This window comes from Ceratotherium simum, chromosome 6 (assembly GCF_057802395.1).
Source record: "Ceratotherium simum simum isolate JZ-2026a chromosome 6, ASM5780239v1, whole genome shotgun sequence".
Lineage (NCBI taxonomy): Eukaryota > Metazoa > Chordata > Mammalia > Perissodactyla > Rhinocerotidae > Ceratotherium > Ceratotherium simum.
Window position 1 is genome coordinate 70,466,497 of NC_141905.1, and position 23,775 is coordinate 70,490,271.

Here is a 23,775-nt window from a genome sequence, read left to right on the forward strand (position 1 = left end):
GTATCAGTTAAGGTAGGCTAACAACTGTAACAAACAACTGCCTAATTTCAGTGGCTTAACACAATGAAAGTTAATTTCCCATTCATGCAATTGTCCAACTCAAGTATTCCTTTTAGGGGATCTTGTGGGGAACTTTCTTTTGAGTGACAAATTAGGGACCCAGACTCCATCTACCTTGTGGCTCCACCTCCTCTGGATCCTTGGGGTCTTTCTTTTCAGGGGAAATACAGTACGAGGGGCATCACAGTCATTTTAGGAGTTAGGCCTGGAAGTGGCATGACTTTGTTCTGCCCATATTTCATGGGTCAAAACTCAGTACCATGGCCCTGCCTACCTGGAATGGAGAGACTGCAGTCGAGCTATGTAGCGAGGAGGAAAAGAAAACAGACCATGGGACACATAGCAGTCTCTGCTTTGGTGTTCATCAGCATTTGAAAATGTAGTTTATCTTATGAAATCTCACGTGTCCTAGGTTCATGAAAAGGTGTTGACTTCCTTTCTTGATAAGTGAGGAAAACAATTTGAGAAGAAAACAGTTGCGTTGGTTATATTTCCTTTTGGGCTTCTCTGCTGCATTCTCATATTTTCTATTTCCAGCTTGTTCTAGTTGACTTCTAGCACTCTAGTTGACTGCTAAGTGCAGAACCTCCTTTAACCATTGCAGTGACTTATGATTATCCATGGCCTTCCATTTCTCATGCTCTCAGCTCAGGGGCTGACCATAGAAGTAGCAGAGACTCATCCCCAGGGGTGCAGAGAATCAGGCAAATCAATTCTATCTACTCAGTCCTCAAAAGGCAGACTTTGGGAAATAGTTCTGGAGGTCCAGCGTATGCAAGTATTAGAGACTTAAGTGATGATTAGCAGGTCCAGTCCAGGTCCCAATTTAGGCACGGCCATGAGCACGGTAATTAATCTCTTTACGCTTCAGTTATCTCTTTTGTAAAATAGTTACTGTAACATCTACCTCATAGAGTTGTTGAGAAGGCTAAACAAGATAATGCAAGTAGAATGCTTAACACAATATTTAGTGCATAGTAAATGCACAATTAGCCAGTTAATTTCCTCTACAAATGGGATCTACTTTGTACCAGTCAGGATTCTTATTTGTGAGCCTTAGAAACTGAGTTTGGAATGATTTAAGTAGAAAAGCATATATTGAAAGGATATAGGTACCTCACAGAATTTCCAGAAGTGGTGATGAATCAGGCTTGTATGCCATCCAGCCACGAACAGTGCCCCAGATCACACTTCAGAATGGTTCTTGGGATAGCTATGTCACCACCATTGCTGGCCTTTGTCACCATAGCATAGGACCCTGGATGGTGGCCCTAGAACTGGTGCCCATGCTGTGTCTAGACACCGTAAGCAGTAGCTGCCACTGCCACTACCTGTCACCAAATTGGATTCTGAGCAGTCCCAGCTGCATCATGCCACTAGCCTCCAATTCAAAGTTGAGGGCAGCATAATTCAATGTGGAGGTCACATGTCCGCACCCAAGATGCAAAGCAATCTGGAGAGTGAATATTTGACATTTCCAGGTTCTATTGTGGAAGGTGTTCCTCACCCAGGCCTAGACCTCTGTCTTCTTCTTGCCAGTCCCTGCCCCTGAAGCCCCAGTCTGCCTCTCAGCTATGGCCTTCGGCTGTGACCCTGCTGCAATAGTAATAGTAAGCACTCAACGCCTGTTGGTGAGGTACCAGGTACTGTGGCAAGCATTTTGCATGCGTTAACTTATTTGCTTTATCCCCATTTTACTGAGGAGAAGTCTGAGGTTCAGAGAAGGTACGTGAAATTCTGGTTTAAAGATGGCAGCGTAAAGTCAGTATTTCCCACCTTTTCTTCCTGGAAAGCATTCAAAAGCAGCAAGGAGAGTGAACACGTGACTTTAGTTTTGGTAAAGCTAGGAGATAGCTAAAACTTTGCATTTTGAGAAACTTCACAGCTGCCTTTCTCTACTTGAGGAGAAGTTATGCCTCAAAAACTTACATATGAACTTGGGGACAAAAAGGATTATGTTTAGCCAGGAGCATGGCCCCAGCTCTGCCCATACATGAACCTTTGGCCAACAGCCAGTCCAGGAAAATCTTCCCTTTTTTGTAGACAAATAATAAAAAAGAAACAAGCACAAAATCTATACAAAGATACTAGAAAAGAAAAACTATGATAAACTATGACAGTAATCAGAAAAATGTTGCCAGAGGACTGATAAAAATTGTGACCAAAACTTTAACCATAATGTTTAAAAGAGAGAGAGAAAAATTCGTGTTGTCAAAACTCAGGAAAGAAGTATGCATGTGTACGTGTATGTGGGGGAGAAAAGACACAAATCATCTTAGAAATGAAGAAGAAATTAGAAAAAATAAAAGAGAGAATAGACTCTTCTGGAAATATGATAAAGAATAAAGATAGTAGAAATAAGAAAAGTAACAACTTTAAGTTGAAATAGAGGATTAGAGCAAGTTAGAGAGAAAATGATAGATAGTGGACAGGCAAATTAAATCCAACATATGCACAATTGTTGTCCCCCTCCAAGGAATGAAAAAAGAAATCATTGCCAGAACAAATATTGAAGATGCAATTCAAGAAGACTTCCCTGAAATAAAACTTGAATTTACATAATGATGGGACAAACCCTGAAGGAACACAAATGGCACAATTAGAGAAGCAAAAGGAAAGCATGGCTAAGAGGAACTAACAAAAATACCGTGGATATGTGTGTGAGTGTGTGTGTGATGCTGTTGTCAGTTGTGGGGTATAGGGAGATGGCTATGTCAGGGGGCAGACGTCAGCCAGAGGCAGCAGAGAGGGTAGAAGAGAAGAAGCCTTTAGAGTTCTATTCTTGCTCTCGCCTCTCTCCAGGATTATTATGAGGCAGCCACAGCTGCCCCTATCTTGGACAGTTACCTGTTGATGACATTGACAGTCACTATTGTTGACAGTGGGATAATAACTAGGCAATACAATGTCTTGCTGGGGTGAGGAGATGGAGAAAAGTTGTGGGCTGGCTGTTTTCTCTTGGGCAGTCTCTCTTTAACCTCCTCTTCCTCTTGGCACCCTGAGTTGGTGGGTTAGACTCTAAGGATAAGTCTCCTTCCAATACTGAGTTTAAAAATGAATCTATGATCAGAGAAACTGCCTGACGGAAAGGCAGCAGATAGGAGGGGCACATGATGATTCTCTAGCGCTTGGAGCTCTCTTTATCTTCTCTCTCCTTAACTTCATACACTAGGGCTTGAACTTCAGTCCTTTTCCTCTACACATTATTGGACAGAGCAGTTGTTCCCTAGGAGACATGAGTTCTCAGGCTGAAATGACTAGATATCCACGGAGTACAATCACTGTAAAAGAAAGACAACAAGTGTAATGACATATATCAACCAAAACAGAATCGTCTGACAGATTGTCAGAAGGGATGACACTCCGCAGCCTGTCTCTAGAGCAAGTGCGCCTCATGGCCATGTGTACAGATGAGTGTCTATCCGCTGCACCCTCCCGACAATTGACTGCCTGGACATCTGGGTGCAGCTGATCCTGGATATCCTACCTCTGCCCCCTCTCCCTACCTGATACTACCAACACTTTGTCATAGATTCACTACCCTTTCTGATGACTCTGCCCAGACTGATATGAGACGTGTCCTTACTCCGTGTTTGTCCCCTGGATGAGCACCACTGTCAGCATCGGCTGCTGGGAAAGCAGATTCTCGTCACCTGCCCCGCTTCGCTGGGGAGTCTAGGGCAAGGCTGTTCTCCTTCTTCCTGTGGTGCCGCCTGGCCTTGTCGCCAACTGCCCATCCCCTAGCCTTGAGAGACAACAATCTTGTCTGCCAAGAACATGAGCTTCTTTTAAATCTGGTCAATGCAGGCTGAGGTAAAGACTGTGTCACACTAAATAAATCTGAAGCCACACAGTGACATGGTGAAAAAAGGGCAATGCTCTTGCCTAAAAGAGAAGGAAATCCCCAACACAGACAAGAACTGAGCAACTTCCTGTGTACATTTCTGATGGTAGACCAGCAAACCCAAGTCAAGGATGAAGATTTCTCCTCTACTTTCCTTCTCTTCTGTTTTATGTGGTAGCCCGTGATGCAAAGGCTGGTCTAGTGGGTGAGCACAGAGTATGGGGACATCTGGTCACCAAAGGAGTGATGAATCCATGACACAGTGTTGGGGGCTGGTATCAGTCAGGGAGGGGAAGAAAGGAGAGGGGTATGTGGGGAGAGCCACACCCAAACATCCAGGCAGGCAGGTGGCATCAGCAGGGGTGTAGAAGGTGGACATTCTCTGAGGGCCTTTTGTAAAACTTGCCCTGCTAGGAAACTCAGGCCCTGATGCCTCCTCGGGTGTAGGCCACAGAAATAGGAATTCACTCTCGGAGGGGCTGGTTTCTTTCTGCAGAATTTAAACAGAGCTCAGTTGATCAAATGATGTTTCATGAATCAGCGAGGTCTTTTACATGTAGAGTCAGTCTCTGTGATGAAGAAAAGATGTTTAAAGGAGTCACGGAAGAGATCAGCACGTGGGTACCGTGATGAATTACAGGCGTAAGTGCTGGGCAATCTTTAAAGCTTGTCATGAAGTAATTCTTGGAGCTGTGTGAGATGGTTGACATTTCCAGAGAGCGTAATTTGAAGTTGATTGGGCATCTCACATCCTTTGAAGGTAGGCTCTTCTCTTAGAATGTTAAAAAATAAAACACAGAGGAACTTGCCACCGTGAGCAGCAGAACGGTCTGGCTGCTGACACGTCCATCGAGCATCACTCAGAATGAGCAATGTGTCTGTTTGAATTGGTTTTGAGACGCAGACAGTGAGATGCCAGATTGTCAGCTAGCAAATTGGATAAGCATGTGATTCCACCTCTTGGGAAGGATGACATACGTTTGAGTATGTCTAAGACTTGTCTTTTAAAATCCTCAGTGCATTTAAAATATCAAGCTAGCTGGGCTGCTCAGATTGCTTAAACAGAAAAGATTCATTGAACAGCCAGCTCACCTCCCCAGCTGCCACCACCGAGGCTGTCAGAACCCTGTGCTGTGGCCCACCAGGCAGGCCCAGCTCCTGGCTGCCTGGTTGTCATGAGAGGTCATTTCACATGCAGTCCATGGCTGTTCTAGACCATGATCTTCTCTCTTCTCTGAAAGGTGATATGACAGGTGGCCAGGACCATTGCAAGGGCAGATGCAGTTTTTGGTGTGCCTGGGGCTAGGGTGAAGAGAGCAACTGACTTACCATCTCCTACTCAGAATAATATTCTCAGTGCCACAGGCCAGAATCAAATCTCAGTGTTCATTTGTCCAGTTGAACAGTTTCATGATGACAACCTTCTGTCACTCTTTGAAGGCTTTTAACCAATTTAATGAGAGGATGGAAATTTTTGAAAATAAACTCTTTTTTTGGATTAATTTTAGATTTAGAAAAGTTGCAAAGAGCACAGAGAGTTCCTGTATATCCATCACTCAAATTTTCTTAATGTGACCTCTTACGTAACTGTGGTTTGTTTGTCAAAACTAAGAGATAACTACTGGCACATTACTGTTAACTAAACTCCAGATTTTATTTGGATTTCACCTATTTTACTACTAATGCCCTTTTTTCTGTTTCAGGATCCTGTCCAGGATACCACATTGTATTTATGTCATATGTTTCCCTAGTCTCCTCTGGTCCTTACCAGTTTCTCGGGCTTTCCATGTTTTTATGACCTTGATATTTTTGAAGAATAATGGCCAGGTATTTTGTAGGATGTCCCTCCATTTGGGTTTCTCTGATGTTACCTCATGCATAGACTGGGATTATGAATTTTTAGGATGAATGCCACAGAGGTGAAGTGCTCTTCTCATCACATCATATCAGGGAATACATGCTGACAACATGACTTATCCCTGATGATGGCAACTTTGATCTCTTAGTTAAGATGGTGTTTTCCAAGACTCTTCATTGGAAAGTTACTATTTTTCCCTTTCCATATTCTGTTCTTTGGAAGTGAGTCACTAAGTCCAACCAATATTCAAGGTTGGAGAGGGAATTAAACTTCACTTTCTGGATAGGGGAGTATCTATATATATTATTTGGAATTCTATAGAGAAGATATGTCTCCCCTTATTTATCTATTTATTCAGTTATTTATTTATATTATCGTTACTCATATATATTAATTTTATACTTTGAGTTATGATCCAATACTATGTTATTAATTTTGTTGCTTAAATTGTTCCAGCTTTAGCCATCAGAAGCTTTTTCAGGTCAGTTCCTATGTCCCTTTGACAAGCCCCCATTCTTTTGTTTTTTTTGAACACTTCCTTGCTTTCTGGCACTATCAGATACTCCAGGCTCATGTTGTATCTTCTCTATCTCAACCCTAGAATCAGTCATTTCTCCAAGAAGCCCTGGTTCCTTTTATTGGAAAATAGTATCTGAAACCAAGATCTAGGCACAGATGTGCTTGTTGCCGTTGTAGTGTCATTGCTTCTAGGCCCTCTGAAGGACAGAGCTAGGAAATTTATGTGTGTGTACTAACCAGTGTACACATGCATATCTATACAGTCATGCATCGCATAATGACATTTCGCTCAACGATGGACTGCATATACGACCGTGGTCCCATAAGATTAGTACCATATAGCCCAAGTGTGTAGTAGGCTATACCATCTAGGTTGGTGTAAGTACACTTGTGATGTTCATACAGTGATGAAATTGCCTAATGATACGTTTCTCAGAATGTATCCCCATTGTTAAGTGACCTGTGATTGTAATTTTTCCTGTGTGTGTCTATCTGTATGTTTCTTTTTTTTTTTTTTTAAATTTATTTTTGGTGAATTTCTTCCTTTGATCTTTTTTTTTTTTTTTTAAAGATTTTATTTATTCATTTTTTTCCCCCCAAAGCCCCAGCAGATAGTTGTATGTCATAGGTTCACATCCTTCTAGTTGCTGTACGTGGGACTCGGCCCCGTGCTGGACGGAGAAGTGGTGCCTTGGGGCGCGCCCGGGATCCGAACCCGGGCCGCCAGCATCAGAGCGCGCGCACTTAACCGCCAAGCCACAGAGCCGGCCCTATCTGTATGTTTCTTAAGCTGCATGTGAGTTCATACTGATGTCTGACTAATCAAGTACCAGAAGATTCATGCTCTCCTTTCCCCCTTGCTTATTTGTAACATCTTTCCCTGCCAGGGAGAAACCTGGCTCGGGGATGAAAGATTTTGATAGCTCTCATATTTTTAATTATCTGTATATGGAAGAATTTTGATCCTCCTGTATATATGTGAATATTAACAAGGAAATTCAAAACAAAGCCATCACTGGTTTATCCCAAACTTCTGGCTCCATAAGAAAATGATAATCCATATACATATTGATGGCTGGAGATACTAATGGAGTCCAATATACCCTCTGAAACATCACAGAAGAGTTTATATTCTGTTCAGTGGAATATTCAGCATATTTTGTTGTTTTCAAATTCTCTACAAATGAGTAAACTTGCAGGGGATGTGTGAAACTCTCAGTCCAGCAAGGTAGAAAGCAGGTGTAAATATTGAGTGATCCTCCAATATTTTTAACAGCTTTATTCACGTACAGTAAACTGCACATATTTAAAGTGTAGAATGTGATTTCATACGTGCGTACATGTGAAACTATCACCACAACCAAGATAATGATCATCTCTTTTATCTCAAAAGTTTTCTCATGGCTCTTGGTAAATTTTAGCAATTAGGTGAATTTGCAAATGCAAAATCTGTGAAAAATGAGGATCGACAGTATTTGTCCATCTTTACACCAATACCAGCCTGTCTTTGATTACTATATCTTGATGTTAAGTCTTGAAATAGGTCATATTAGTTCTCATTTTTTGTTCTTCTTTTTCAAAGTTTTTAGCTATAAATTTCCTCCACGTACTGCTTTAGTAGTACCCCACCAATTTTTGTATGTTGTGTTTTATTTTCCTTCAGTTTAAAATGCTTTTTAATTTCCCTTTTGATTTATTCTTTGGTATCTAGATTTTTTAGAAGGGTGTTATTTAGTTTTCGAATGTTTAGAGATTGTTCAGAGATCGTTCTATTACTGATCGCTTATTTAATTCCACTGTGTTCAGAAGATATACTTAATATTACTTAAAACTTTAAGATTTATTGAGACTTTTTTGTGGTCCAGAACATGGGCTATCTAGGTTAATGTTCCATGTACACTTAGAAGAATGTGTCTTCTACTGTTGTTGGGTGGAAAATTCTATAAGTGTCAATTAAGTCAAGTTAATTGATAATGTTCAAGTTTTCTGTATCTTTACTGATTTTGTCTGATTATTCTATCCATTATGAGAAAGGAATATTGAACTTCATCCTTACATTGAACTGTATCAACTAAAATTGTGGATTTGTCCATTTCATCTTACAGTCTATTGGTTTTTGCTTCATGTGTTTTGAAGCTCTATTATGAGGTGCATCAATGTTTAGAATGGTTATGTACTCTTGATTAACTGATCCCTTCATCATTATGAAATGACCTTTTTTATCCTTGGTAATATTCTTTGCTCTAAAATCTACTTTGTCTGATATTAATACTGATATGCCAGCTTTCTTTTGATTAGTGCTAGCATGGTATATCATCTCCCATCTTTGTACTATGCCGTAAAAACTATTTGTGTATTTATATTTCAAGTGCCTTTCCTGAAGGTAGAATACAGTTAGGTTTTGCTTTTATTTTTTAAATTGAATCTGACAATCTCTATCTTCAAATTGTGATGTTTAGAGTATTTTCAATTAATGTGATTATTTTTATGGCTAGGTTTAAATCTATCATCTTGCCATTTGTTTTATCCATCTGTTCTTAATTATCTTTTTTCTCTTTTTCTGCCTTCTTTTTGATTAATTAAATATTGTTATGGTTTTTTAATCTCCTTTATTGACTGATTAGCTATAACATTTTGTTGTTGTCATTTTAGCAGTTGCTTTAGGCTTATAGTATACCTCCTTAACTGACCACTGTCTACCTTCAACTAATACTTGGCTACTTTATGTTAGTAAAGTTCTGGGTGTCTTACGAATGTAATCTAGTTGACCGCCTACGAACTTTACGTCAGGCAGGTATTCACGTCCCTGTTTTCACAACGAAGAAATTGAAACTTAGAAGAATTACATAGTTTTCTCAAGATCAATCAACCGTTTTTGACACATATCTGAAATTTAAATTTGGGGGAAGAAGAATGAGACAGATCACTATTTTTCACCTTGATAAGTTTATAGGCTAGTAAAGACGAAAATGACTATGTGTAGCATTTTACCTAAAGAGATTTGGCTTTAAAGCTCCCCATCTGTTTCATAAATCCCAAGTGTTCAGGGACCATCTGAAAGAGCTAGTGAAATTGTACTTTTTATCCATTTTTAAACTTATAAATAAAGTCTCTTGACTACAAAGATCCAGGTAGATATGAATGCTTTCAAAAATGAAAGAATGGACCCCATGCTGCCTCTGGTGTCCTTCCTCTCCCAGATGCTCCAATTCTTCTTTTTTTGTTTAGTGCTTCTTCATCTAGGAATCAGTTTTCTTCTCTATTCTGAAGTTTCGGTTTGACTGTGATGTGAAATATATTCCCTCCAGAGACCGCCAGGAAGCTCCCATGGTGGCTGGAATAGCTGCTGAGTGTGGGAGAGGTGACAGATAGCAGTGTGTCATGTTTTTCAGGGAGACAGGTAGGGGCATTTTCCAATGTGGCCCCATTTATAAGAAGGAAGAGCTTATCTTTTTTTTGTGTGTGTGAGGACGATCAGCCCTGAGCTAACATCCGATGCCAATCCTCCTCTTTTTGCTGAGGAAAATTGGCCCTGGTCTAACATCTGTGCCCATCTTCCTCTACTTTATATGGGATGCTGGCGCAGCATGGCTTGACGAGTGGTGTGTCGGTGCGCACCTGGGATCCTAACCCGTGAACCCCAGGCTGTTGCAGCCGAGCACAGGCGCTTAACCACTACGCCACCAGGCTGGCCCCAGGAAGAGCTTATCTTTAGTTAATTAATATTTAACCTCTCAGCAAAATTCAATAGTCAAAAAAAATGTTTAATTAGCCCAAATCCAATAACAGTGCTTTCTATGTGAGGCCTACAGACCTTAGAATAACAATTTTATACTTGTACCATTTAAGTATCCAGGACCACTGCTTTTATGAAAGGATTTAACCATTCGGCAGTGAAAGAAAATCTAAACCAGTGGTTGTTAACTCTGGGTCCTTGGAATCCCGAGGAGTCTATGGATGTGCTTTAGGTCCAGACATACATTTTCCAGTGATGAAGGTCCATGGTTTTAATCAGCTTCTTAAAGGGGCTGTGGCCCAAAAGAGCTTAAGAACTTTTACATGAAGAATTATTCTCTCCAGTTATAGAGAAAATATTCAAAATAGCTTAATAAAGTTTCACAAGATTTAGTCCATAAATGTAATTCAGGCGCCATTTCTAACATATCCATTTGGGACTCTAAAATGGTTGAATATGAACTTGGACTTGACTGATAGGGGTTTCTATATTAAGTTAACACCAGATTCATATAAGCCAGTGAAATGGAATAAAATTTAATTAATTAGAATGTTCAAATAGCCAAACTGTTTCCTGGCACTCAATTTTTGCTATGTAGGAGGAAAGTGACAAGAAAGAAATTATTATTGATTAGTCAAAACAATGACTCTGCAGTATTTTGATGTCAGGTGACTTCCACGTTGTTGGTTCCTCTTGCACAGAACTATAGTCAGAAAGATGAACCTGAGGCATAATGTGATCAAAGTCTTTCAAGATTAAACTTTGTTTCGAAGGCAGCAAGTTGGGTTGATGCACGTTAGAAAGATTTCAACAGGGGTGGAAATAAAAAGAGGTTTCCAGTTAACTCTCAAAGAATAAGAAAGTTTAGTCTCTCATTTCCTGAATGACATTAGCTGGTAAAGGTATCACAATAAGAGGGTCTATTTCTATAGGGCTTGATATCTCACGGGATTCTTCACTTAGTTTTCCCAGTCCTCATGCTGGCTCTTTGCGGATGGAAGACATTTGATGAGGAGGGGATGATCTCATTTAAGAATTCGAAGTGCATGATTCATGATAGCTTCATGTCAAGCAGCAGCAGCCAACACAATTGTAATTATTTCAAGACGACCACCATTTCTGGAACACTTCATGCGAGACACCATGCTATGCCCTTCGCCTTCAACCCCTAGATGAGGTAACTCAGGTTGTCTCCTTCTGATGAGGAGAAGCAGGTGTCATCCTACACTTTTCTTAGATGGGGAGCATGCCAGTGTGCTGGGCAGTGAGACCTTATATCTCAGTTATAAGTTTCTTCCTCAGAGGTGCACATACAACACTGTTCTGGGTTTTTCTTCTGAGCGTGTCAAATTATATTAGCTGAGCAGAATCACAGCATTACTGTGAAATCACTTTGCCCCTGACACTCTTCCTAGTCAACCAAAATTGGCCTGCTTACTCTTTCCTGCTCTCTCTGGACATGGATTTTTCACAATAATAATGTAATAGCTAACATTTATTGAGCACTTACTGTGTGCATGATATTGTCTGATACAATGAGTACACTTTCATTAGTTATATATTTACTCTAAAGAGAAGTAGGTTCTCTTTACCAGCTCCATTTTCAGATGAGAAAGCCAAGACTTGGAGGGATTAATTTGACTTGCCTAATGTAGTGTAGCCAGAATTTTGGAATCCAGGATCTTTGCTCTTTTTTCTCTTCTTTCACACCAGTCTTCCACTTCTTCTTCTTATTTTTTTTTTTTTTTGTAACTTTCTGTTATGGAAAATGTTAAACATTTACAAAAGCAGATAGAATAGTTTAACAAATGCCCACATAATCTTTACTTAGCTAAAACTGTTACGAGTTTCTGGCCACACTCATTTCATCTCTACCCTCACGTACCCCCTTCCATATCACCTAGAAGCCAATCCCAGACAGGCATATAGCATTTCTTCTGTAAATACTACAATACAAATCTGTAGTCGAAGCTCTTGGCACCCTGTGTCACATCTGCCTGGCCACCTCTGATTTCAGCTGCAGCTGTGGCAGAAGTTTCTGTGGGAGCTCAGACTCTCACTGATAGTAAAAATGTCACTCCCCAAGTGGGTGCCATGTGTGTTTTTACTTTCTGCCTCACAGTCTTCTCTGAAATGTTGGGAATTTTCAACACTGGAGTTATGAATTCATCCAATGGGGAATGGGAATGGGAGATAAGGTCCTGGCATCTGGTCTGCAGATGGACAATTCTGGGGGGGCATTCTGTACCCTTCTTGGAGGTCTGCTTAGAATCAAACCCCACTGCCCATGGCTGTGACCTTGATAACAAGCCCTTTGACTGGCTTTTGCTCTTTCTCTGTCTTACTCTCCCCATTGCCTCACTTTTACTTCCTAAGATCACTTCTCTCCCAACTACCTGAACCAAGTTCCTTTTCTCAAGCTCTGCTTTTAGGAATAGCTCAATATTTCCAGGCCTTTCTAAGACTTTTTAGTGAACAGAACTAGGAAGTATGTTCTTTTTTATTTCGTTGTTTGTTTTAAAATAAAATATATCTTGAGCTCACACTGATAGTTCTTTAAACCAGTGCTATTTTTCTTAAGATATTCTATCTCACAGCTGTATCTCTTTCTCCCACTCCGAGAATCCAAGTTCTCAAGGACACTTGCTATAATAGAATAGCACATAATTACTTATTTGCTTTATCCCACAATACACATAAAAATCTCAAAATAACAATTTCAACACCATCACTAACAATGTGATTACTGGAAACAGTTTAAAATTTGGATTTTTGTTTTTTAGCATTTCTTTTTGTCTTTAGAGTTTATCCTACGAGGGATGTGCCTTATAAAAGGCACCTGGGTTTTTTCTGTGTAAGAGAACGTGTGGTATAAAGGAGCCTCACCAGAAAACAGGTCTGTTACACACACTGCCATGTCCATTTGGAATTTAGGACCTCCTATTGACATAGCAGCCAGCCCTGGTGGTCTAGTGGTTAGGATTTGGCACACTCATCACCGTGGCCCAGGTTCATTTCTCCATCAGGGAACCATATCACCTGTCTGTCGCTTGTCATACTGTGGCAGTTGTGTGTTTCTGTGATGCTGAAAGTTATGCCATAAGTATTTCAAGTACCAGCAGAGTCACCCATGGTGGACAGGTCTCAGTGGAGCTTCCAGACTAAGACAGACTAAGAAGAAGGACCTGACCACCCACTTCTGAAAAAATTGGTCATGAAAACCCTATGAGTAGCAGTGGAGCATTGTCTGATATGGCACTGGAAGGTGAGAGGATGGTGCAGAACGTCTGGGCAGGGTTTTGCTCTGCTGTACACAGGGTCACTAGGAGTTGGAATTTACTTGACAACACTAACAACAACAAATTGATATAGTAGCAAACCAGAGAAGTTTAATTTGATCTTGGTCTGGGTTGAGGTCTTAGCCTTCAACTATGGCTATTTCACATGTGAGCCTAAGGAATTATACTTCAGTGATGTGGCCTCTGTCCCTCCCTTGAGATGACAACAGAAGCCCACCTCAAGCAATTAAGGAAATAGAAATTAATTGTATCAAAAGGCTAGGGGACATTCTCTCCTTATCTATTAGTTTGGAGTAAATCTGCTCTTGGAAATAAAGACTCTCTAATAGGAAACATGTCCATGCCTCTTACTCAGCTGGTGGCTACCATTATGCCCACCTCCCAGGCCCAACTTCTGGGACCAGAAAGTCTAGAAACAGCCTCCGGCATCAAGTGGTCAGACAGCTCCATGCTGAGGTCTATACCACCATCATCTCCTGTCTCCCTTTCTTGTTTATGATGTCCAAGAGGCAGGCAGCTGTGCCGAAGTGGATGAGATCCCAGAGTACAAGAACAGGGCACAGGCACTGGTCATCTGAGCCTCACAGAGAAGGAAGTCAGACTCACATGTAAGTGGAAGGCACTCAAGCATCTGACAAAAACCGTGGGCCTTAGTGACCCAAAATGGCAGCTCTGTGGACCATGTTCCTAGACAGTTCAACAGCATCCTCATCCCAGTGTTCTGTCACTCTTCTGTCATTGTATCACTCTGACAGGTCATGAAAAGCCCTGTGGAGTTTTATGCCACATGGCTCAAGCCTCCAACATCTATGCAATGCTGAGGAAAATATTGGGTATGATTAATGGAGCCTGTTTTGAGTCATGGCATCTGTCAGCTAGAGCACATAATGGAAAGCAGGGCCAGGAAGGAAGCACATGTGAATTTAGGTGAAAAGAAAGGAAACAGAGGATTTGGGTTTGCCTCATTCTGGCCCCTATAGCTGGACCAGCCTCTCCCACGAGTACATGCTGGATGTCTGCAAATGCCCAGCTGTGGGCATGGCTTCTTACACTCTGTGACATCTCCTGTTTTCCAGCCTGGTCCCATGTGACTGTCTTGTCCAGACTTTTCATCAGGGATGGTCTTTGCATGACTGCTGAAATGATGAAACTGTGTCCCTAACTCTGATATGGACAGAACTGAAGGAAAGACTTGAACTTGCTGCCTTTCTCCTTCTCCTCTTTCAAGTGCCTTCATCTTGTCCTGTCTCAGCTCAAGAACCCATGTGGCTCTCTAGCTGCCTAGAGGATAGAGTCCAGACTCCACGGTCAGGCACCGAGACTTTCCCATCTTGAGTGCCTATGCCTCCCATGTGTGATCCTTCCAAGCCAGCCAGATGGCAGTTCTGCCACCCAAACATGTTCTGTTCGGATTTTCTTATGCCACCTCACCCTAACCTTGGCAGTGATCCTTCAGAGTACGGTTTCAGTCCCACTCTTTCCTGATCACCCAAGCCACAAGGGTATATTTTTCGTCTAAACCACAACATGGACAGTCTATTCTGTGCTCCTAGAATTCTCTAAGAACTCATAGCCTACTGACTTGTCTTGCTAACATTTCACATATGTGTGTGTGTGTGTGTGTGTGAGTGTATGCACATGTATGTGTGTCTCGACTGCCAACTGACTTAGAAGTTCTCTAATGTCTGGACCATGTACCATCCATCTTCTGAAAATCCCTGCAGTCACTAACACTATGTTCATTGTATAACGGGATGTTAGATGGGACTTTTCCTGTTGTCTAGAAATGGACAATTAGGACTTACGAAAAAGGGCAAAATTCTGTACCCCAAGCTCTGTAGTGAGCCGAAAAACATTTGGAAGGCAAATGCCTCTGGGGTTTTTAATAGCTCTGCTACCATCTACCACCTCGTCACCTCCCTCCATTTTATATGAATTTATGTAAATCTGACAACTGGGTGTGGAGTGAGATGAGGAGTAAGACTCAAGGAAAATTGCTGGAGTAGTAAATTGTCAGCCTTTCTCCCCTCAGTGGACATGGAGAGGGTTGTAGTCATACCAAGTAAGAGGGATGCTCTGTTCCAAAGGAATCATTCCTTGAATGAGGGCGAGACTTCTAAGAAGAGGGAGGCAGGCATCACATTTCCTTGTTGCAAGTCTAATTAGTGCAGTTGATGGCCTACCCTTTGTGCCTTATTTGAGTAGTAGGAGAAGAAAGGTGGAGAAAGGCGAAAGTGAGGAGACAGACATCAGCAGTGGAGCAACTAGCATGGCCAAGTAATGTGAGTTTAGCATAAATCAACTAGACATGGGTAGAAGGGGAGCTAGGCTTGTGTGACTCAGGGCCTCTACTCCTTTCTTAACCAGAATTCCTAGTATTTATCCTTTTTTTTGAATAAAGGACTTTATGGCTAAAAATAATTAAAATCTAGCTGCCTAATTTATCTCTCAACCCTCTACCCACCTACCCATCGTCATTCAAAAAGACCCTCAATGAAAAAAAATCAACTCCTATATGCCAGGCTCTATGTCAGACTCTGGGATACAGAGAAGGATAAAGGCACAAATAGCAGGTTGATTCTTGTAGACTTTCTCTTCTCCCTGCTCAGATTACCCCAAGTTGTACGGGCAGTCCAGACACATAAGATTATAAAAATGTTTGATGTAGATCAGTAATTCCATTCTCTATCCTTGATCTGCAAAATGAATGCTGCCAGCGGGGTAGGGGGGAGGCAAGACTATTTCAAATTATCCAATGCCGCTGGCTTCCTGTCTTAGCTACGCATCAATAAGTGGTTTCAGAGGAAGAGGTAAATTGACAATTTAACACACTGTGTAATATCCGGACGGGGGAGATAATCAATACTCATTGGATTTGCCACCAGGTGCAAATTCACGGAGGCTCTGGGTTGCCCCAACTTTTCGTGTATTCTGCAAACTCCAACAATGCCTACAATAAAGCTCCTCTGTTTGAAAATGATGGAATTTATTTTTGCTGCTTGGAATTTATGACAGGTGAAATTGCAGGACATGAGAGAGTCTATCAATTTAATTTCCCCTGGAAGAGTAGTCCTGCTTGGTTGAGCAACAGCCAGCTTTGAAGAGGACCAACTCAAATCGAGAGAAGAGTAAGATCCCTCAGCTGCATATTTTGAAGTGTAAAACAAATGCACTGAAAAGAAAATAGAGAGCCTGCACTGGGAACCAGACATATTGATCCATCAGTGTGGTATTTAAAAAAAGAAAGAAAGAAAAAGAACACCCCCATTTTCTCCTTTGTCATATTGTAGTTACTTTGCCCAGGGATAGGCAGCAGGAGATTCAGAGTTTAGGAAAATGCACAATGAACTTTCCATCATCAACTTGAATTCTTTCCTTTCTACCCTCTGCTTCTTTCATAAAAATTCAGAAAATGTCCCTTATCTACTTTGCTGGGCTTTTCTTTCACCCCTCCTTGCACTTAAAGTGCACACATTAGTCATATTGTCTTCCTGAAGTGTCCACCAAATTGTGCTGCAGTCTCTGCCTGGAACATCCCTCCCTGCTTTGCACCTGGCTAATTACTCTTCGTCTTTTTGGTCCCTGCTAAAACATTACCCCGTCTGGGAAGATTTTCTCCCTGGACTGGATTGGTCATCCTTCCTCTGAGCTTCCTTCGCAGTGTCACAACACAGATAATTAAATGTTTAGGAGTTCACTTCCTTCTCAGGGCCAAAGGATCCTTGAGTGCAGGCAGGGTCAACTTTGATGCTCCATGTCTCCAGTACCAAATCCTGCATCTGGATCACAGGAGGGGTTCAGTTCAACCTGTTGGATGAAAGATGAATTATGGGATGAATGAGTGCATGTGAGTCGTGAAGAAGGCTTCCCTGGACACAAACCCTGATGGCCATGATTTAGCCATGTTGCTAGAACACCTGCCTGTTGTCTTTCATGCAATTCATCAAGCAACTCAATCAGGTAAGTTCTGCCAGGCTGAGGGTGTTCAATGTTGTCTGGCAAAGAGATGGCCTGGTCAGACCTGACTTCCCACCCCTGGATTGGTTAGATTCTCCCTGCCTCCAACCAGCCCTCGTTGTGATCTTTCCAATGCAACCATCTGGCCATTTCATGCCCCCATTTAGCATCCTTCCATGGTCTCTTATGCCAACTGATTTAAGTTTCAATGACTTAGGGAAGCAACCACGTCTCTGTGTGATTGGAGCTCAAGTGTCCTTCCCAGTCCCATTTTGTGCCTCAGCCTCTCCATTCTCTTGGAAATACTCCTTTGACTAGTCATACACGTTAAGCTGTTTCCTTTGCCAAAATGCTCTACTCTTCTCTGCCTAGAGAATTCCAACTCTTTCTTTATGATACAATGCAAATGTTACTCTCTCTGAGAAATCTTTGCAGGTTTCTTCAGGGTTTGTCCTGTTGACCCCAGTCTAATTGGGGAGATAAAAATTTTAAAAGGGAAATCCTACACAGTGTAGTAAGTGAAGATTTTGCACATTCTGTGCTTTAGCCCTTGCAGTACTATTCTCTCCTTACAAATAGTCTGATAAGTCCTCAATCAAAGCTTGTCGAAAAACAAAATGGCAGGCAAACAGAACAGGCTAGAGAGTGTTATTTCTTAGAGTCTGTCATTCCTCCAGGAGAAATGAGGGATGTTGCTGCTAGTCAGTAAGGGGACAAGTCTCCTTCTCATCTCTCAGGTTTCTGCTCGCATGGCATCTCCTCCAAGAGGCCTTTGGTGACCACCTGTCTAGAGTCACCCATTACCCTGCCTTCTCTCTTTGTGATGCATTGCACCATCTGAAATCATCTTCTGCATTTGATTGCTTACAGCCATATGCATCATACTTCTCCCCAGAATGTGGCTCTGTAAAGGCAAGGATTTAGTCTCTTATTTACCACTGTGTCCTCAGGCATGGGAGCAATGCACATAATGTGCTCCAAGGCTTACCAACTGGTAAATATTTCTTGGATAACAAAACAAAAAAGTCAATGAGGAACATACTTCAGTAATCATTGGAGCCAATTGAAGAAGTGGCCTCCTCTCTTAGGGATATTTGTGGGATTATGGGGCTCTACACAGGACCTGAAGTGACTGTGAGTACCCCACTTGGGCCAACTTTCTACCAAACCAGATGTATCTCAGGGTAAAATCTGAGATGCTTGGACTAGCATCCAACCATCTGACTGCCAAGTACATCTACCATCTAAAAGAGAAGACCCACCATAATAACTCTTGTAGACTTCTGTAACCTGTTAATGTTCTCATTTTTTCATTTTTTTCTTTGTTACCAAACTCTCCAAGGATATTAACCCTAAACTCCTTAAAATGAAAAATAGGAGTAGGATGGAAAGGAGGAGGAGGGAGGGAGGGAAGGGTAAATATTTGAAACAAATTTGCCTCCCCTTTTTTATTACTTTAGACTTGGGGTTGCAGGATGGTCATGTTGGGTGCATTTTACCAAGAATAAGTGTGTTAGCTAAGAGAGATAGGGAAAAATATATTGTTCTTACCTAGCCACCAGAGCCCAGCTCAAATGTCACCTTCTCCGTGGTCATTTCTGATGACCTCAGCCTTTGTTTTTCTTGTTCTAAATTCCCTATGGAATTGGTACCTCTAACTTGAGCCCTTAATTGAAGACTGTCTTGATTTAGTGCCATTTTTGTCATGTCTCTGCAGTGGGCTTTTTGCTTACTATGGATAGATGCCATGCAGTATGGATTTCCACAGCAGTAGCACCAGGCTGAGCCCTCACCTCAGATCTGATGACTGACTGAAGTCAAAGCACACAGATATCTCTGGCCACAATATATAGATGTAGTCTCATTTAATCCTTGCGACAACTGTCTAGGCATAGATATTATTTTACAGGTAAGAAAATTGGGGGTTAGAGAGGTTGAATCATCTGCCCAAAGCCACATAGCTCATAACAGGCAGAACGAGGACTCTATCGGGATTCATCCTGTGCCTTTTCTCCTGTACCTGACTTGGAGAATGTGCTTCTGGCAGAAGAATACTCAAAGCCAGGCTCAGTGGCCATTGATGGTGGACATGGAATCCTGTTTCTGAAACTATTTCCACTCTCAGATCCATAGCATGTGTTACTGCTTCAGGTTGGCTTCTAAGTGCCAGCAACAGACGGTGCTCCGCCTCAGGGCCCATTAGGAGGTCATGAGTGGGGGAGCTCTGGGTCCCCATAATTGTGCCAAAATTCACCGGCTAGGAACAGGACAAGGGTTGTTTTGCTCTGCTGTTTTGTATTGGGCCTCAGGGCAGCTGGATGAAGAAACAGGGAGAGGAGGATGGTAAGGAGTTTAAAGTTCCTGCCAGCAGTAGACTCGATATCTCTTCTCTTGAGTTCATCAGATGTAGCAGATTAGCATCCTGGGGAAAAAAGACATCTGTCCTCATAATTGTAGGAATAACTCTTTATTTATAAAGACTCACATTTAAAAGTTCTTTCTTGATCAGAAAGAACACCATGGTATTTATTCTTATTTATCTTTTTTTTTAAACACAGAATTGTAAAGAAAATAAGAGCTACTTGTTTAGAAAGAGGCTACAACAAATGTTACTAGTGGTTATCTCTTTTAGAGAGATTATTATTTTTTAAACATACCTGGGATCATGCTTCACTTATATACAATTTTTAATCCTGTTTTACTCATTTAACACATCATAAGCTTTCTTCTCATGTACTTAAATATTTCTCATGAGCATAATTTTCATTGACAGCATCATAATTACTTTAAGGACATACCGTAATTTGCTACCATTTTTCTAACATTGGACACGTATTCATTTCCATGTTATGTTTCACTGAATGCCTAGTAGCCGTGGTGGTGGTTTTGTTTTCATGGTGATCACTGAGAGGTCATCAACTTGTTAATCATCCTAAGGCCATTGCGAATAGCCATTCTGAATTTCCATATAATTGTCATGTAATGATACCATGTGAGTGCTTGGGAAACCCACCCAGGAGGTCATTATAGCTGAACAATGGTTCATGAGGACTTTAAACATAGTCTGTGGCAGTCTTATGCTTTCCGGGAAAGAACTGTCCTCTCCCAACTAAGTGTTCTGAATTAATTCAGTTCTCCAGGGAAGACTGTGGGGAGACGAGATCTCTCGTTTAATGATGTGCCATCAGCTCACTTAATGCTGATTTCCACATCACCCAACAGAGGTTAGGAAATAATATTCTCTCGCTTTTGTGTGCTTTCCTGTGGATTATTCCTGTGGAATAATGATGTTAACACTTCTAGGAGAGTTGACATCCAAGCCTGAAATGGAGACTGTCATTTTCAAAAATGTCATGATATGTAAATTCAATCAAACTTTCTCTCTGGCAAAGTTTGTTTCTATCCTTTTTAATTCATTTAATACCTTATTCTTACCACTTCCCCAATAGAGTAGGCTGGTAAAGTTACTGCAATATCTTTATTTAAAAAGGAGATTGAGACAGGGTGAAGAGGAAAGCAGATTTTTCAGGAGACAGCTATGAAATGGGCCAGATTCAGGTGAGGTGCCCATCAAGGTTCTTTGGCCTTGCTGGCAGCATGCCTCTGTCCCCTCATGCTCCTCTGGTTTCCTGGGCTTGCCTTCCATGGAGAACCACCTCATTCTTTAGATCTTCTCTATAACTTACAATCTCAAATGGAAATTATGGAGCATTTTGAGACCTTGGAGCCAGTGAGACAGACAAGAGGTGACGTGGCTGTATCCTCCTTCATCTCCAAAGTCATCCTCAATAGTAATAATACTATTGGTGAGAAAATAACAGCAGCTGCATGGACTAATGGCATTTTCTTAGCCTGATGTAAAGCATCTTTTGAAAATTTTGCCATTCCCATTGATTTGTATCATATGGTGTAAGTAAAATGAGTGTGCTTACTGTGCAAACACAGCTTCAAGACAATTGTTTGCCAATCAGCATGCTGCCACCAAGCCCCTCCTGTGTACAAATTCTGGATCTGCCTAGAGAAGTGGCTTTTAATCGACTTTTGGATTATGGATCCCTTTGAGACTGCGATGAAAGCTTTGAATCCTCTGCAAGAAAAAAATGCACAGATACATTTTGACATACAATTTCAAGGGGTTTTCATAGACCCTGAAGCCAGGTTAAAGTAAAACAAAACAAAAAGGCAAAAATCTGTCTGAACAGGCCCAAACACTCTCCAGAAAAGAAAACCAAGGTCTAGAGAAATAAGTGGTTTGTTTGGGTCTATTTAGCAAGCATGCAACAGAGCTGGGACTAGAATTCAAGTTACTAAGTAGTGTTTCCTCCAGATTTTAGTGACTTGCTTCTTTAGTGACATGTAGCCAGGGGTTGTATTCAAAATATTGACCAACCACGCTAGCTTGGGAACACAGCTGATCTGATGAATCAATTGATTCTCTCTGTCACCTGGGGGCTTATGTTTAGAGGCGCATGTTCCCTGAGATGGGAAAAGGCCTGGGGACCAGCCAAATACTTAACCACAAGCAGGCTGAAGTGGCAGGCATGGCCACAATCTGCCCATGGCAGCAACTTTGTTCTCTGCTCATAGAAGGAGCGGGCATCCAAGATTGAATACGAAATGAGGGCACCCAGGGTAGACAGCCTGACCACCAACAACTGAGAGCTCGGCGAGGCGATAATTCCTTGAGTAATGTGCAGTTTGAGGTTTGCTGGGAGACAGAGCAATTGATTCTGGTTTCCTAGGCAAGTGCTTCAAATCAGATCGAGTGTTGAGTGTGGTTTAAACCGTACCATCCAGATGATACTATGCAACCTCATCAACATTAAGAATCAGCGATGTGGACAGTGCTGGCAGAGCCAGTTGTGTGGTTTGTATAATCTCTTTCTTTGCAAGATGCTTCCCCCCAAGCAAGATTTTCCATCCTCTTAGAGTCAGCAAACATTAACTCTGTGAAGGGACTCAGAATTCATCTAAGGCAAATCCACTCCCATCTGCCCTGCTTATCTGCCTCCTCTAGCTCCATTTTCTACTTAGGGAAGCAGAGTCTCAGAGAGGAAAAGTGATGAACTCAAGGTGTGTGCAAATTTAGTGCTGAAACTCAGTTCTACTGCGCCAAGCCTGTGTCATTCATAATATTACTGTTTATCGGGCCTTTAAAACAAAATACCATCTTTATAAAGATTTTTTTCTTTAGCAATTTATTAAAATATATTCTCTTCTATTGCCCTATATATTTTATGGGAAAACATATTATTAAAAGTCTCAAGTCAGAGCAGATTCAATGGGGCAGTACCCTTGCAGGGAAGTCAAAACTGCCTCCTGAAAACAAATCTTCTAAAGTGAATTTTCCTCAATCTGTTATGGGCAAGTTGTTTGGGGTTGGATGTGAACAAAGCTCCTGTGCCATGGGGGTCTCATCTCAGCACTGCTGCAGAGGATCATTCCACGGGCAGGGCCACAATTTGTCCTGCAATACATGTGACTCTGCAGGTTTCCAAAGCATTTTATTGTAGCATTTCGTCGCCCTAACCTTTCCAAAATGGCAAATGAGACATTCCCTGCAACCTAGTGTTTCTCAACACAAACATTAGCTTGCAGTGTTTTCTTCTCTCTTACCCTCCAAAGAAATCTATTATTGAAACTTTGGAAACAGAGATAAGCGAGGCCATCCTCCCATCCGTTTACTGCAAGTCCCTTAATTGCTAAATTACCCCCTGCTGTTTGTCTTTCTACGGTATTTTTGTGCTCAAGTTGAGCCCTGGAATAGGTAAGGTTCTCTGGGTTGTGTCAACAGGATTATCACAAATCCTCTTTCTAATAGCTCTGCATGTAGTGGCGTACCTCAAAGTACTAGTTTCAGCTGCCAGACTTTCCATATTCATGAATATCTGCATATAAAAACTAGGGCTTTATTTGCATATGGATTAAAACATGATGTGGGTTTTCCTGCTGTTCATGTTCCCTGAAGTAGAGCTATAAATTGACTATGCTTTCCTTGCACTGTCATTTTTACTTATGTTTTAAAACATAGTTTAGTTTTTATTTATTTTTTTTATAAAAATAGTATGTGCTTATTGCAAAAATTAGAAAATGCAAAATAAGAAGAATAAAAACTTCTTCCAAAATCTTACCACTCAACTGCATTTTGATGTGCCTGTGTCACTACGAGGCTTTTCCCCCAGAAGTTGTCAGCGTACTCTATATACAATTTTATCCTTTCCTTTAAATTTAACATGACAAAATTTGCCTTCCACAGTATTTTAAGACGGTGTTATATACTGTTTTTTAACGGTGGCATAATATTCCATTACATAGGTGCGTCATAGTTGTCTAGGCGTTAGAGTGTTTCCTTTTAATACTTTTATTATTTTTGCTGCTTTTATTATTTTGCTGCTTTGAAGATTTTTGTGCATTAATTGTTGGGTAATTGCCCTCAAATACTTTATCAGAAGTGGTATAACTAGTTCAAAGGTTTTTTTTTTTAAGGTTCTTGATATAAATG

The 23,775-nt window shown here is 41.2% G+C and overlaps 1 long non-coding RNA gene across 2 annotated transcripts in view; it reads left to right on the plus strand.

The window, feature by feature from the left end:
• LOC147916895 (uncharacterized) overlaps window positions 1-23,775 on the plus strand; it is a 152,744-nt gene that overhangs the window by 123,680 nt on the left and 5,289 nt on the right. The gene's annotated exons all lie outside the window — the stretch shown is intronic.